Raw genomic sequence first — 10,655 nt, 5'->3', positions numbered from 1 at the left:
CAGATACAGTGCAGCGGCCATTATTCTAACATTTACCAGGGTAAATGTTGTGTTATGCCGCGTGGAGGTTGCAAACTTAATGGCCAAATCGGATTAACACAGAAGGGGTCCTGCTGTGCGAGTCCATCCCGGGGTCTGCCTGTCTGTAATAGAAGCGCAGTAAGAGATATGCTGAATAAACTTTGGTCAGCTCAGGAGACCCCCTACTCCCCCACATTAGTATCAACCCCCCTGTGACGGGGCGGAAAGGGTTAATACCTGATTTGCCATGCATTACTGTTGTTGCCCTGTCCCCGCCATTTTTATTCCATGTGCAGGCCATTCCCTGTCTGCGAGGGTAAAAGACAAGATGCATTGCTTGCCATAAACCTCTAACCAACACATGATAGAAGATCTTAAATGTAAGGCAGGAGGTATTTTTTTTAAGTCTAAGCAGGAATTACTTGGACATCCAGCTGTGATATGGGTGAATAGGCTTCGGTATTTTTATGACCAAGCCTGAAAGGGTTGTAATTATTTTTATGATGGAGCCTCAAAAGGCTCCCACAGATTTAGAGTCCCCCTGTCTAAAAGAGTGTCAATTATGACAAGACACATAGGCCCATAATGTATACAATACTGACATACTGATGCACAGCGGATGTCAGGCTAGTGACACCTTGGAGTCAGAGACCAGACACAGTGGCCCCAAGAAATGGGTGTAACCCAGGTATGCTAAGTGGCATGGGCATCAACCTGACCCATGCACCCTGCCACCGGACAGCCCTTTTGACCGGTCTTAGGAACTGTGGGTCACTTGGCTATTTGTGGGTTTTTTTGTTTGGATCCACATGTTAAAGATAGCTTTGAGCAGTCTATAACTGTGGCCTCCCAGGTATTTCCCAGTGTAATTCCTGAATTTAATCCATGATGTAAAGATGCAAGACTTTGTTCCAGTACAGCAGCATCCAGTCAGGAGTGAAGGGGTTAACAACACATAACCACAGGACTTTTAAAACCAAGGCTGCATTTCTTGCACTGGCAAGCAAAGGACCATTTCTTTCGTTCCAATGACAATTTATTTGTTTCCTGATCCCAGTGAGTGTGGTTTTAAGAGTATTCTGCAGATGTCGTGAGTTTGTCTATTAAAGCTGCAGTTCAGTCTTATTTTTTTTTTTTTTTTTACATTTATTTTTTTTACTTCAATAGTTTTATGTGTGCAATCTCTAATTAGCTAAAGAACTGTATAGCTGCAGGTCAATTCGTTTTCCATGTATTGATAGGTCGAAATTTGGTGACATATTAAAGCTGGATTTGTTTATAATCTGCTTGACTGGCAGCTCATGAATATTCATGAGCACTCCTGCACTGACATGTGCTAGTGGGAGGGCAGGGCAGGGCTGACAAAGGGGTGTGCCAGGGCTTGTGACAGAACATGAAGGGCAGTGCCTTAGCAAATGGCTGTTAAAATAGAATACAAGAAAATTGGTCTTTCAAGTTGTTTTTTTAAAAACAGAAAATGCTAAAAGTATTTTTCCTTACTACAGAACTGATTTATTAAAAAAAAAACACACATGCAGGATATTGACTGAACTGCAGCTTTAAGGAAATAAATCACAATTTATTTTGCAACTTGTTCTGTTCAATCAAGTACCCAGAAATATAAATGTGTTGATAAAAGTTGATGTCCATCGTGACACCCCCCCCCCCCCCTCTCAATTAAAAAATAATTACCTTAGCGGATAGTAGCTTCGAGGTAATGAAGCTGCTTACATTTAAATTTTATTCATAGCGTGCGTCAGCAGGGGGTCTCCTGAGCTGAACAAAGTTGATTTAAGCCTTGGGGACACGCTAAGAGGTTTACAATATTGCCACCGAAACAAAAAAAAAAAACAAAATGTTGTCTTTGCAAATAATTAAACAATCTTATTTGTGTCCTTAAATAAATGTAAAGGGTTGTTTTTGGCAGGGTATGTTTAATAAGTAATTATGATGAGATGCAAAGACAACGTTTAAATATCTGATCATGCATTTCAGAGGATGCTGTAAAAATAAAACAGTAATTTTACACAAAACAAAAAAAAGTTTTAAAAAAAAGGTTTGACTCCAAAAGGGTGATTGCATCTAAGAAATCCAAATTACATAATTTCTTTACGCTAGTAAAGCCAATTGCAAAATGTACTTTGCAGTGTGAAACATTTATTCGTACCCAGTTTGTGTCCATAAGGCATTTGGGGAATTCTTACATAGGGAAAAGGGAAATTACTCATGAAATATAGGACATATTGCAAAACGTATCAAATTTTGCATGGAAAATCCTAGTGTCTCCCTTTCCTAACTAGTAACATGCTGTGAGGATTCGCCATTCCAGTGGTTCTGTCCCATTAACCCTCACCTGTCCGGATCTAGTGGCACTCAAGAAGGGCATGTCAGCGGTGGTTCACATGCGCGGCGCGCAGGTCCCGTCTGTCTCCGCGATTCCCGTGTCCAGGGTGCGCGTTCCCCCCCGCGGCATCGACGCGCAGCGCATGCGCAGAATGCACTCTCTCCGGCATCCTGTGGTCTCCGCCCCCTGACGACATCGGAGATACACAGCATGGTGGTCATACACGCTCCTCCCTTCTCTCCCCGGGCCCCGCCTCCGGTCTCCACTCCCCTGGGTACCGTGACGCGCACGAATGGCGAGCGACCAGGTCGCCAGCTTGATGCACGGGTTACGCGTGCTCTCTAGAGGTCCCACCCCCATTCCAAATCGGCTGCACAATAGGACGCACCTGCACGATCCAGCAGCCTATCAGTGAGGGCACCTCCACTTCCTGGTTGCCTCCCATTGGAGGGAGGTCCTATTTATACTGTCTGAACCCTCATTCATTGCTGAGCATAACTCCAGTTTTGTGACGCTGCATCCTGCCTTGCCTGACTACCTTGCTGCCTGACCCTGCCTTGGACTTTGAACATTGTGATACTCTCCTGCACTGACCCTGGCTTTGGAATACAACAATCCTGCTCTCTCCTGCACTGACCCTGGCTTTACGACGACTCTACTCTCTCCAATCCTGACCCCGGCTACGTACCCCAACGATCCGCTACTGTCCACTCCTAGACCCGGCAAGTATCACGTTTACACGGTCCTCTATAACCCCGACCCGGCATGCAAGACTATCCTAGACACTCCACATCTATTGACTCTAGACACGCCCTCGCGGTTGTGGTCGGCATTCTATACCAATTCCTACCTCAGCCCCCCGGTCGCGCCTCGTTTGTGGTGAGCAATGTGTTACACGTGCACTCTTTCCGACAAGGGGATGCAGGTACACTGGCCAGCCAGCATCACCTATTAGCATGAACCAATCAATTCATACCCTTGTGATTTATTATTGTTTAAGTGTCACACCTGACCATGCCTCTTTATGTTGAGTGTATACGAGAGTGCTTCTATACATTTATTTTTTCTGGTCCTTTGTGTCAGGCTGAAAAAATAATTCTAAGGTCTGATGAGAATATTCTACATGAGAATAAATACTTTAGGCAGCGGTGTGCAAACTGGGGGGCGTGAATTTCTAGGGGGCATGGGCGGTTAAAGGCCCCACGCTCTTCCCAACGGCATTTAAATTAAATGCCGGGGGAGGCCTGTAACTCGCTTACCTGCTGCCAGACGGGTCTTTGGCGACACAGCGTCAAGAGACGTCACGCGTAACCATGGCAATGTGTCAAGTGACACTGCGGGTGGCGTCTCTTGACGCAGTCATTGGAGAAGGGGGGGCACAAATGCTGCGGCTCTCAGGTAGGGGGGCAAAGCTCAAGTTTGCACACCCCTGCTTTAAGGTTTGTACACATGAATTTAATAAAATTAAACATCTAAAAAAAAAAAAAAATGTAAGCTGTATGAGATGGATATCACTTGTGTCTTCAGTTCTGGTGGTGACTACTTGCTCTAAATCAGGAATAAAGCCTTTTATTTTAAATTGCACTGTTTAAGAAATGTATTCCAAGACTCCCTATTAGCCAATAATCACAATCACAAGACATCTTGCAAAATTAATGTAGTGAACATCTCAACTCACCTATTCTTTAGCAGTTTGTAAAGGTTTAGAATATTCCCAGTGATTGACAACCCAAGTCCCAAGAGTTGGCGATCAAAAAGAGTAATTACATTTACAGGGGATATTAAAAAAATAAAAAAAAAGTGGTATGAAACAGCAAAGACCCTGATGGAGCGAAAAGAAGAGGCACGGTAAGGTCTAGTCTAAGAAGTTCATGTAACCCTGATTGGGGGACACAGCTATGTTCAGAAAGGTGCTGCAACTGATGTGCACAAGGTGAACCTCACACTATGATTGCGAGTCAATAGATGTGGAGGTCAGCCATCACCCCGGAGAGGGCGGCCGGGTAACCAGGTGGGTGGTTCTCACCCTTTCGCTTTATCAGCGGGATTTACAATTTTTAAGTGTGACTTTCTAATTTGTATCTGGGTGCCAGTAGTAATAGATTAAACGTGATTCTTCAGAGTTGCTGAAATCTATGGGGGCATCGGATGCAAGCTACTGGATATGACAAGTCACTGGGGCACCTGCAGGCTTGTACAAGGTAGAGCACGCGCCGTTACATACAGGGAGAGTATGGGCAAAACATAGGCCGCATCCAGAGTACTCGTGTTCTCCTCGGGGATGAGAGGCAGGTACAAAGCGTGTGGTCAGAGCGTCCATCATTTACCGGACGGGAAAGATATGGTACTCAAAACCAGATACGATTAACTGCTGTGCTGTCCCGTCCCCCTCTACCCGCTCTCGGCCTGGCTCACCTGTCGGGCGCGCGGATCGGTTGGCGGGGAGGTTACAATGTGACCACCGTGCGCTGCTGTGCTAGTGTCGCCGTCTTTTCTTCTCTTTTGGGAATGCTGCGCAGCAACAACCACACGAGCCCGCGCCTGTCGTCACTTCCGCCAGCCTCGCGCACACGGCTTTTCGCCGACAAATGAATCCCCCTCAGGTCAGGTGGGCGGTCCGAGTTTTTTTAACATGACTTTGGCTGAGTGAGGTGCCTTCTGCTTCCTTCTGGTGCCCCAATTGCGTGTTTATCCCCTTCGGAATGCGTTGCAGGCACAGATGCCAGCGATGGGGCTAAAAGTCTCCCTACACTTTGCTACAGACGTGATAATGGGAGAGTGAATCTGTGAGGAAAGGCACTGATTATGAAACCGGTTCTAATCCAATTGTCAGTTTTCTTTGTATTGTATGTCTTTATTTATATAGCGCCATTAATGTACATAGCGCTTCACAGTAGTAATACATGTGGTAATCAAATAAATAACAGGTAATATAAATAACAGAGCATGGGAATAAGTGCTTTAGACATAAAAGTAACATTAAGGAAGAGGAGTCCCTGCCCTGAGGAGCCTACAGTCTAATTGGTAGGTAGGGAGAACGTACAGTGATAGTAGGAGGGAGTTCTGGTAAGTGCGTCTGCAGGAGCCAAGCTTTATGTATCATGTGTTCAGAATATCCACAGTGCTATTCATATGCTTCTTTAAGCAAGTGGGTCTTAAGGTGGGTCTTAAAGGTGGATAGAGAGGGTGCAAGTCGGGTACTGAGGGGAAGGGCATTCCAGAGGTGTGGGGCAGTCAGTGAAAAAGGTTTAAGGCGGGAGAGGGCTTTAGATACAAAGGGGGTAGAAAGAAGAATCCTTGAGAAGAACGCAAGAGTCTGGATGGTGTATAACGAGAAATTAGGGCAGAGATGTAAGGAGGGGCAGAAGAGTGTAAAGCTTTAAAAGTGAGGAGAAGAATGGAGTGTGAGATGCGGGATTTGATCGGAAGCCAGGAGAGGGATTTCATGAGGGGAGATGCTGAGACAGATCTAGGAAAGAGTAGAGTGATTCTGGCAGCAGCGTTTAGGATAGATTGTAGGGGAGACATGTGAGATGCAGGAAGGCCGGACAGCAGGAGGTTACAGTAATCAAGAATTTAATTGTAAGCTCGGCTCCATATTCACTAAAATGGGGATACTTGCATTACCCCTCCCCACTTAAAGCTGCAGTTCAGGCAATATCCTGCATGTGTTTTTTTTAATAAATCAGTTCTGTAGTAAGGAAAAATACTTTTAGCATTTTCTGTTTTAAAAAACAACAACTTTGAAAGACCAATTTTCTTGTATTCTATTTTAACAAGCATGCTTGTTCCTATAGCAACGATTTACATTCCTCATATTTAAAGATGTCGCCAAACTGTGCCGATCAATAGACGGAGAACGAATTGACTGGCAGCTATGCAGTTTTTTTAGGTAAGTAGAGATTGCCCAGATGAAACTATTGAAGTTAAAAAAAAAAAGGAGCCTGAACTGCAGCTTTAACACCTTAGTCGGCCGAAGCCTTTTCACTCCGGACTTTTACAGACATCTTGGCTCTGAGCTAGCGGGGTGTCTCAGGCTTCCGCTGAGATGGTGCGGGCGCTCACACTGGTCGCGATGAGACACATTGCAACAATGTGTGTGGCCTGCATGATCGCGCCCCCCCTCCCCCGCGCGTGCCCGTGAGCTGTCCTCGGTGCTCAGATTCAAGAGTTTCAAAAATTTGAATCTGTAGCTCTGATTTCAGATCACATGACCAAATTTAGCCAATCAGATTACAGCAAGGCAAAACCAATGCAATAGAAGCATTGGGAGCGTGCATTGGTTGCTGTCCTCTGGCAGGGGGGGACACACGAAACAGGGGGGGGGGGACTGTGATGGGGGAGGGGTTCCAAGCGTGTAATAAAGGGGTCATCCCCATTAGGCACCCCCTTCCACCGTCTGGGAAGTGAGGGGTTAACCAGAAATGTACGTATAATACATTTGTTCCCCTGCTGCATAACCAAAAGGTATGTCCCTTGGTTATCCTATTCCCACATTTAGAGGGAATTAATGTATTTTTATTCCCCCTGCCTCATGGCAAACCGTTTTATTGGCTAAGTTTTTATATTGGTACAATTATGGTGTTTGTACCTTTGCAGCAACCACATACACTGGGATCCAGGTGGGAGGGAAAGGGTTAATGTTAATTTTAGGTTTATGGCCCTTTGTCCCTTTTCCCGCCTTTGCAGGCTCCATTTTGCAGTCTCTCCATAGGTCGCCATTAAAGCCCCATGTAACCGTATGGAGATTTGGGCCTGATATCGTAGAAGACCTGCAGGTGGCACCCGAGAGGAGTGGCGGCTCCCCATTGTAAGTCAATGGAGCCATTCATTTCAATGGGGATTCCTCGAAGCAGACCTCCAGGAACGGGTTGGCAGCCATCGAAACCGCAGACCGCAAGAGCGGAAACATTGTCTTGAAGAGAGCTTTGATCACTCCCTGATAGGTCAAATCTGGACCTAGGGCAGGAAACCTTTTGTTTACTCCACTCAGAGAGTTTTCATCACGCAGCTGCTATATTCTTATGTCTCAGATATGATGGTCGAGCTCGAAGAAGCAAAGATTCAGTGCACACAAGGTGGTTGAGTTCTCACTTCTGTTTTAATATGCTCACAGAGGAATCTTTTATACCAAAGGCAAGGACAATACATTGTGTGTCAATTTCATACATCTGTTACAAACTGAGTTCCCATGTATAGATCATACACCTAAAATGACATATACCATCTGGCCTAAATTGGTTGAAATAGGGATAAAAGGTCAATAACTACTAATGGGGTCAGAAACAAGACTAGTGGTCTTGTTTCTTATAATCTTATTTCTTATGTAATAGATATCCTGGGACAGCTGGTCCGAAGCTGAAATACTTTTACCATCTAGTCTTCTGAGAAAATAAAGCTTGGCTGTTTTAACCTATTCAGGCCCTGAAAAGAACATAGCTGACAGATACAGTTTTTAACCTTACACTCCCCGGTCAAGTACAAATTCAATTGGCGTGGGAAACTTAGGTTCTAGGGCACCCAGGAATAAAATTATTATTGCCCCTAGACCTTAGGAACCCCCTCACACGACCCCAACTAGGTCCTAGAGTTAATGACCCCGGTAAAGAGTCGCGCTCGTTATAAGGGTCGCACCATAGACTAATAGCGGAGGTCCCATTGAATCCTATGGCGGCGCCGGCCCATGCATTTCTTATGGAGGCACCGGCCCTATTGATTCTAATGGAGGTAAAAGCCGCGAGGTAAAAATGGCTAAGTTAAAATGTGCAGAAACCTGAAACGCATAACTCCGGTTCTGTTCAACCTAGATGGCTGAGAGAGGAGGGAAGGGGGAGAGAGGAGGGAAGGGGGAGGGAAGGGGGAAGAGAGAGGAGGGAAGGGGGGGAGAGAGAGGGGGCAGAGAGGAGGGAAGAGGGGGCAGAGAGGAGGGAAGAGGGGGGCAGAGAGGAGGGAAAGGGGGCAGAGAGGGGGGCAGAGAGGAGGGAAGGGGGGCAGAAAGGAGAGGAGGGAAGAGGGGGCAGAGAGGAGGGAAGAGTGTGCAGAGAGGAGGGAAGAGGGGCAGAGAGGAGGGAAGAGGGGAGCAGAGAGGAGGGAAGGGGGGGCAGAGAGGAGGAAAGGGGGGCAGAGAGGAGGGGAGAAAGGAGTGAAGGGGGCAGAGAGGAGGGAAGGGGAGGAGAGAGAGAGGAGGGAAGGGGAGGAGGGAAGGGGGGGGCAGAGAGGAGGAAAGGGGGGCAGAGGGGAGGGGAGAGAGGAGTGAAGGGGGAGAGGAGGGAAGGGGAGGAGAGAGAGAGGAGGGAAGGGGAGGAGAGAGAGGAGGGAAGGGGGGCAGAGAGGAGGGAAGATGGGGGCAGAGAGGAGGGAAGGGGGGGAGAGAGAAGGGAAGAGGGGAGGGGAGAGAGGAGTGAAGGGGGGCAGAGAGGAGTGAAGTGGGGGGAGAGGAGGGAAGAGGGGGCAGAGAGGAGGGAAGGGGGGCAGAGAGGAGGGAAGGGGGGCAGAGAGGAGGGATGGGGGGAGAGGAGGGAAGGGGGGGGAGAGGAGGGAAGGGGGGAGAGAGGGGGCAGAGAGGAGGAAAGGGGGGCAGAGAGAGGAGGGAAGGCGGGGCAGAGGAGAAAGGAGGGAAGGGGGGAGAGAGGAGGGAAGGGGGAGAGAGGAGGGAAGGGGGGGAGAGAGGAGGGAAGGGGGGAGAGAGGAGGGAAGAGGGGGGGCATAGAGGAGGGAAGGGGGGCAGAGAGGAGGGATGGAGGGCAGAGAGTAGGGATGCGGGGCAGAGAGGAGGAATGGGGGAGAGGAGGGAAGGGGGCATTGTTCCCCATTTCCCCAGCATCCCCCATGATCTTCCCACCATTCCCCATTTTCCCCAGCGTCCCCATGATCTTCCCACCGTTCCCCATTTTCCCTGCGTCCCCCATGATCTTCCAAACGATCCCCATTTTCCCCAGCATCCCCCATGATCTTCCAAACGTTCCCCATTTTCCCCAGCGTCCCACATGATCTTCCCACCGTTCCCCATTTTCCCTGCGTCCCCCATGATCTTCCAAACAATCCCCATTTTCCACAGCATCCCCCATGATCTTCCAAACGTTCCCCATTTTTCCCAGCGTCCCCCATGATCTTCCCATTGTTCCCCATTTTCCCGAGCATCCCCCATGTTCTTCCCACCGTTCCCCATTTTCCCCAGCGTCCCCCATGATCTTCTCATCGTTCCCCATTTTCCCCGGCGTCTCCCATGATCTTCCCATCGTTCCCCATTTTCCCCCGGCGTCCCCCATGATCTTCCCATCGTTCCCCATTTTCCCCGGCGTCCTCCATGATATTCCCATCGTTCCCCATTTTCCCCAGCGTCCCTCATGATCTTCCCATCGTTCCCCATTTTCCCCAGCGTCCCCCATGATCTGCCCATCGTTCCCCATTTTCCCCAGCCTTCCCCATGATCTTCCCATCGTTCCCCATTTTCCCCAGCGCCCCACATGATCTTCCCATCGTTCCCCATTTTCCCCAGCGTTCCCCATGATCTTCCCATCGTTCCCCATTTTCCCCGGCGTCCCCTGTGATCTTCCCATCGTTCCCCATTTTCCCCGGCGTTCCCCATGATCTTCCCATCGTTCCCCATTTTCCCCGGCGTCCCCTGTGATCTTCCCATCGTTCCCCATTTTCCCCAGCGTCCCCCATGATCTTCCCATCGTTCCCCATTTTCCCCGGCATCCCCCATGATCTTCCCATCGTTCCCCATTTTCCCCAGCGTCCCTCATAATCTTCCTATCGTTTCCCATTTTCCCCAGCGTCCCCCATGATCTTCCCATCGTTCCCCATTTTCCCCAGCGCCCCCCATGATCTTCCCATCGTTCCCCATTTTCCCCGACGTTCCCCATGATCTTCCCATCATTCCCCATTTTCCCCGGCGTCCCCTGTGATCTTCCCATCGTTCCCCATTTTCCCCGGCGTCCCCCATGATCTTCCCATCGTTCCCCATTTTCCCCGGCGTCCCCCATGATCTTCCCATCGTTCCCCATTTTCCCCAGCGTCCCCCATAATCTTCCTATCGTTCCCCATTTTCCCCAGCGTCACCCATGATCTTCCCATCGGTTCCCCATTTTCCCTAGCGTCCCCCATGATCTTCCCATCGTTCCCCATTTTCCCCAGCATCCCCCATGATCTTCCCATTGTTCTCATTTTCCCCACCATCCCCCATGATCTACCCATCGTTCTCCGTTATCCCCAGCATCCCCCATGATCCTCCCATCGTTCTCCATTTTCCCCAGCGTCCCTCATGATCTTCCCATCGCTCCCCATT

General features: G+C 48.8%; 1 long non-coding RNA gene across 1 annotated transcript; it reads right to left on the bottom strand.

Moving 5' to 3' along the window:
* Positions 1 to 15: 15 nt before the first annotated feature.
* On the bottom strand, positions 16 to 5,151 carry LOC142485352 (uncharacterized). Its single transcript, XR_012798395.1, has 3 exons — positions 4,781 to 5,151; positions 2,375 to 2,551; positions 16 to 143 (listed from the first exon to the last, which is right to left on the bottom strand). It is a non-coding gene; the product is annotated as an uncharacterized LOC142485352 (long non-coding RNA).
* Positions 5,152 to 10,655: the final 5,504 nt, after the last annotated feature.

Source organism: Ascaphus truei, unplaced genomic scaffold (genome assembly GCF_040206685.1).
Source record: "Ascaphus truei isolate aAscTru1 unplaced genomic scaffold, aAscTru1.hap1 HAP1_SCAFFOLD_562, whole genome shotgun sequence".
Taxonomy (NCBI): domain Eukaryota; kingdom Metazoa; phylum Chordata; class Amphibia; order Anura; family Ascaphidae; genus Ascaphus; species Ascaphus truei.
This window is presented reverse-complemented; position numbering and strand designations above follow the sequence as displayed.